The 6000-nt window shown below is 45.9% G+C and overlaps 1 protein-coding gene across 6 annotated transcripts in view; it reads left to right on the top strand.

Annotated features, from left to right (window-relative positions):
• The first annotated feature begins 333 nt into the window (after window positions 1-333).
• Window positions 334-6000, top strand: part of FYCO1 (FYVE and coiled-coil domain autophagy adaptor 1) — a 45799-nt gene continuing 40132 nt past the window's right edge. The window contains exon 1 of one of the 6 annotated variants that reach the window (XM_039712160.1): window positions 334-548. The gene's annotated coding sequence lies outside the window, so the exon portion shown is untranslated. Of the gene's footprint in view, window positions 549-631; window positions 1448-6000 lie in introns of those variants that run through there. The other 5 variants (XM_039712206.1, XM_039712215.1, XM_039712223.1 and 2 more) reach the window with 5 other exon arrangements.

Here is a 6000-nt window from a genome sequence, read left to right as displayed (position 1 = left end):
TGGTGCCCAGCAACAGGCCAAGGAGCAATGACCATAAGCCAAGACACAGGGAAGTTTCACCTCAGCGTGAGGAAGAATTTTGCATTGAGGGTGGACTGAACAGGCTGCCCAGAGAGGCCATGGAGTCTCCTCTCTGGAGACATTCCAAAGCCACCTGGACGCGTTCCTGTGTCACCTGCTCCAGGTGACTCTGCCCTGGCAGGGGGTTGGGCCAGGCGTCTCCAGAGTCCAGCCCAGCCCTAACGACCGTGATTCTGTAAAAAGCCACCTTGTGTGAAGGCACCAGAAACACCAGCCTCCCTGAAAGGAAACCACCCCAACGCTGCAGCTGTAGCCGAAAGCGACGATTTCTCCCCAAAGCCGCTCCAAACCCCTCGGCTTTCCCCGCGGCACTCCGCCACCTCCGGGCCCGCCCGGCGCTGCAGCCAGACACCGCCCCGGGTGCGGGGCGGCCCCTCCGCGGCCTCACGGGAGTTGTAGTCGGGCCGGGAGCGCCGCGGCCTCACCCCGGGCCGCCTCTGCGCGACATGGCGGCGGCAGCCGCGCAGGTACCGAGCGACCCCTCCCGCACACCCCCGAGGGAGCGCGGCGGGGCCGGGGGCGGGGAGGGGGCGGCGGGCGGAGGGAGCTGACAGGGACAGGGGGAAGTGACTTCGCCGGCTTCCACTTGTTGCTTCGCCGAGCTCGGCTTCGAGGGGAGGAGCCCCGGCGGGGCGAGAGTTGCCGGGCGCCTTAGGGGGTGCCCGGGTCGGCTCAGCGGCGGAGTGAGCGCGGGCATGGCAGGGGCACAGCAGCCCGGTGTGGGCTGGATGCTGGCTGTCACCGCCTGGGAGTCCCCGAGAACGGGGAGCCCCCGGGAACGGGGAGTCCCCGTCCCGTCTAGACCCAGTCCCCTGAAGTGTCATCGTGTCCCTGACTTTAGGCCGACATCAGCACTGCCCTCTGTTTTCTGCCCTCCTGCAGCTGCGGGGGGAGCGGAGTCACCCTGCTGGAAACCAAACACCCGCCGCGTCCGTGCCCTCACCCCGCTGTAAAGTGCTGACAGGCAAATATTTGCCGCGGCCCTAATCCCTCTTTGCCCTTGTGTCGGCAAATCTCCGGCGGATGGATAGGGAGAGGGTTTTGCTGGCACACGGGGCGGCTGGGGCTGTCTCCAGAGCAGATGCCGGGTTTGCAGCCGGCCCTCCTCCTCCGGCTTATGTTGATCCTGGTAATCCAGAGTGAGCAAGGAGAAGGAAAAAACCCAAGGTTTTAGTGAAATGGTTGTCTGCTGCCTTTGGACGCTGGATTCCACTCGGGCAGAGGTGCTGCGGTGGTGAGTCGGGCTGTGGAGGGGCTGTGCCGTGTTCTGGAAGCTGGTGAATGCCCTGGTGCTGCAGCTGCCCGAGCACAGGGCCCTGCTTTCTGTCCGGGTCACTGCGTCCAGCCTGCTGCTGATTTTTGCAAGGTTGGTTTGGCACACAGAGTTGGTCAGCTGTAGACTTCACTCTTCTGGTTTTGCCTGTCTCTTGAAACCGAGCTTGAAGCTTTAAATTTGAAGTTGACACAGAGGGAGAAGTACCAGGCCTTTGTTTCTTTAATGCTGAAGAGTCAAAGTGGATGATTTTATCCAGCTCTGACTTTGTATGCTCATGAAGGCAAGCTAGGGTGAAACTTTCAGGGTAAAACAAGTTCTCTGTCTGGTCAGTAACATGGCAACGTGTTATCTCTTACTGCCATGCAGTAGTGTGTTTTATGTTTTCCAGATTTTATGGTGTGCAAGGCAGTTTCTTGGAGTCTTCCAATGATCCTCATGGGAGTGCTTAAATTTAAAAAATGTTCCAGACCTTCCAAATAGTGTTTCCCAACATTCACATTTAGGAGACTACGCTGCAGTTCAAAAATTGCAAAACTGTGGTGCAAAACAACTGATAGTCAATTTTGCTCTGCTTGTTGTAGTACAAATATGTAATATCTGTAGTGTATATATTTGACAGCATTTGTTATAAACCTGGTTTCACTACTCCTTCTCAAGAACCTGTTAGTTATGGAGCCTGATTTTCGTGTATAAAGGAGTCTCTTATGTGCACCATTTGATAACAGTGAAAGAGTGTATTATGTTTGCAGTCCCACCCTCCACTGCTAGAGGGTTACATAAACGGAATAGGAATTTGTCCTAACATCCTAGAGGTAAGGTTCCTCTAAGACTTGTTTGGTACATGATCAAGACCTAAAGAAACAACTAGGGAGAGAAAACTAGTCAAGATGTAGTTGGTAAAGTTGCAGAAATTATGCAGTAGACCCAAGGAAAAGTAATGCTGAAAATTTTTTTAACCCAGATTATTTGTTTTTCTTAATTGATCGCATTTAAAAATTAACTATTGCTTATTTGTCAGGTAAACATCAAATTCTTCTATTACTCTTTACATGTTTTTGAGATTATTAGACTTAAGGGAATTGTAAGACCCCTAAGAGTTTTTATTGTTACACATTATAATTTTATTTTTTTTAATTACTGTGTGTTTATTCATTCGGTTTTGGGTTTTTATTGTTACACATTATAATTTTATTTTTTTATTACTGTGTGTTTATTCATTTGGTTTTACCAATGCAAGGACACTTTAGCAGCTTATATCTAGTCTAGTTCATATTTTGATGTAGTAATTCCATTTTGTTTGTGGAGAGGTGGCTGTTTGTGTCCAAAAGTTCTCTAATAGGAATAATGTAAAATCCTTTGCCCAAGTGTATTCTGAAGAAGGTTTTACAGTTTGTAACACTGGTAGAAAGAGCAGAACTTTTTCTGCAAAGTGCCTGGATCTCAGTGCAAGCACAGAGCTTTGAGGTGTATGCCCTTCCTTTGGTTTTATATTTTTGCCTGTGTTGGTGTTCTGTGTTGGTTGGTGGTATAGTGACCTCAGCAGATATTTACAAACAGTTCACCCCTGAATGAGTCCTGCTGGGAAGAAGGATGAAGACAGGAATGGTCTTGCTACTGCTACAAGTCAGTTTAGGTTTCGGAAGGGAGCTGGTTGGATCAGGATATCCCAAATGACTGGGCTCAGGCCAAGCCTGCGTCATCTGTGAGCCTGTCTCCTCCCAGCCACCCAGCATGACAGTCTCATACAGGCATCTCCTTCAAATGCTTCTAAATCTTTGGGATTTGTAACTCTGAAATTTCCCCTTTCCCCCCAAAATGGTGACCTTCACTAGAAAACTCACAAGAAAAGACAGAGAGAGGAAATATTCCATTCTTCCTGCTACAGAGGAAGGAAAACAAGAATTCTTTCTGTTGGCTCTGGGCAGCATGACTCACTCAGTGGCCTGTCAGTTTGGGTTGTCTCAGCCTGTTTTTTTCTTGCCTCACCCTCTATTTGGTCTACATGTGTGGTCAAAACCTGTAATTTTCAGTGTTGCAAGTTGGTGTTTCACTGGGAACTGTGTATAGGCCAGGAGTTAATCTGGGGAGCTGCTGGCTGGAGGGAGGTGCTGCAAGTGGGCAAGACTCAACACCCGTCTGCCAGACTTGCCAAAACCATTAGCTGGAGGAAGCCTTTTCAAGTACTTCTGAAACCTCAGCTTGGAGGGACAGTGTGCAACAGTAGATACAGAGGTAAAAAGTGCTGCTGAGGAAAGGTCCCATTAAAAGCCAGGATGTAATGGTTGTTTGTTTTAACTATCCCAAAATCTCAGATGTGGCTGAGATACTTTGGTCAGGCCAAGCTTGATGAGGAAGTTAACAAGGCTCAGAGACCAATTTTGGAGACCTGAAAAATAAGAGATTTTTTGATGTGTCCAAGCTTGTACAATGAGCGAGTTGATTGTCATGAATCACCAAATGCTCCTCTGCAGCTGGAAGTCCTCTGGTGTTTTTATTTCTGTAGGTGTCTATGTGGTGCTTCTCAGAGTAGCACCTGAGTGTCATGTGCCTGGTTTGAGAAATGTGTAAAGCATTTAAATGGTTGTATGAGTTGTAGAGAGAAAGAGCAGATTTTGTGATGGGTTGGGACACAGGGAGAATTGTTTAGGAGAATGAGAGCATGAAGGGGGAAAAAACATTTTCATTTTTGAATTAATTCTGTCTTTTCAGCTCACCATAGAGCATTGAGACAGCAGGGGTACCTTCTCCCAGGGGGAGTGAGATAGGATGGGAGCAGTGTGGAGAAGCAAATCCCTGGGAGAGTTATGGTTGGGTTAATTGATAGATGTTAGTAGACGAGGTGTAGCTTTCCTGACATGGGGCAAGGCTGGCGTGTCCTAAGGGAAAAGGGCAGACAAGTTTGTCAAAAGCAATACTTGTAAAATTCCTGTCATCAGAAGAGAGCTCTTCTCTTTGTAAACTGACTGCTTCCTCAAACAGGGAAGTTCTGTCATCATGAGATAGGGCTGAGACAAGGTTGTCTTTGTGAGATATGTGCTAGGTCATCCCTCTGGTGTTGTTTGCAGAAAGTGGTCATTTGAGTTCGTGTTGTTCAACAGTTATTGATGTGAAGGAATATCAGAGACAAAACAATATTCTCCAAGTCAGGGATCTGTGTCCCTGGTCTGATGCATGTGTCCTGTTTGGCAAAGTACTGTGTAAGGTTTTAAAAGGTTTCAAGCCACGTGTTAGAGTGGAGGTCCAGTTTCATAGTTGCAGCATTAAAAAAATGTGTTAGGGTGCCATTTGTTAGGGTGTTATTTGTCCACTCAAGGTTAAAAATTAACTGGGTCTCATGGAGTTCTTATCATGCCACTGTATACTTTTGTCTGTTGCCTAGTTTTGATCTTTTTCTGAGAAGAGGTTGCAAATACAAGGAATAGGGATGGAATGTAGGTCAGTTGTCCATAGAATAGAGAAGATTGCACAAAAACTTTTAAAATTTTCCTGGTTCTTTTGTGTCAGTCTCTTCTGTCAGGCTAGGAGTACAAGCAGTATTTTATGAATGTCAATAATTTGTGTTCTTATGCTGCAAAATGTAAATATTCCTAGAGCACAAGAGACTTCCTGCAAAAAGGCTTTACTGTAAGGAGTCCTTAACTATAAAAATACTCATTCTGCCAAGCATTTGTGAAATGTGAATGTTTTTATGCTTTTCATCTAGTTACTCTCTTCCGCTATGTTATAATCCTCTGAGAATTTGTTTTTCTGGATGTGTGTTTTCAGCAAGATGTCTTTTATTGATAATTGTTTATATTGCCAAACCATGTTTTTGTCACTGAAATGTGAAATTTTGTTGGTGTAGAAAATGAAGGGGAATGATTAGTTTAAAAAGAAAATTTCACTTCTCAGAATGTAATCTCTAGCTGTCTTTCAGGCTGTGCCTGCCTTTTGCTTTTAATCTTCCTATTTAATATAGTCCAGTGTGTGTTTTTATCAGTCACGTATCTTTGTATGCAGTGTTAAAGCACAAAGGGTTGAGTTGCCCCATAAAAAGCACACGTGTTCATGACAGAAGAATCATGCTGTCTTTTTTATACCTCAGACCCAGACTTCCAGCTAATAGTTTTTCAGCTTTATGGATGTGCAGCTCTGTGTTCCTGCACGGTACAAAATAAGAAAAGCTGCAGCATAGCTGCTGTGAATTTCCCTGGGGCTCTATGTCTGGTGCAACAACAAAGTACTAAGTAGTTTTTTCAGACAATTACTGGAATGATATTATTTAACTAAATCAATGCTGTTACAGTTCTGAGAGTTAGGGACTTTTTTCCCCCCAGTTCTTCCTTCATCTTTGCCATGAGGTTTGCATTCAGTGTCTTTTGTCAGTGTGTCTTGTAGCCAGCTGGATGACCAGGTAGCTGTTTGGGGTTTTTTCCCATAGTGTGCCTTGTAGTTATCAGTCAGTATCTGCTTTTATAGAACATATCATGTTCACCCTACACAAAAGAATAATGCAGTTAAAGTTGTGACTCACAAACATAGGATTTGTCTCAATATACTCACTTGCCTGTTTTCTTTCATACAGGATATTAGAAACAGTGTAGGACTGCGGGCACCAAATAATTAAAGGTCATGTGATACAATCTGGGGCCATGTGATGAAGT

This window comes from Passer montanus, unplaced genomic scaffold (genome assembly GCF_014805655.1).
Source record: "Passer montanus isolate IOZ18808 unplaced genomic scaffold, ASM1480565v1 scaffold10, whole genome shotgun sequence".
In the NCBI taxonomy this organism is placed as follows: Eukaryota; Metazoa; Chordata; class Aves; order Passeriformes; family Passeridae; genus Passer; species Passer montanus.
This window is presented reverse-complemented; position numbering and strand designations above follow the sequence as displayed.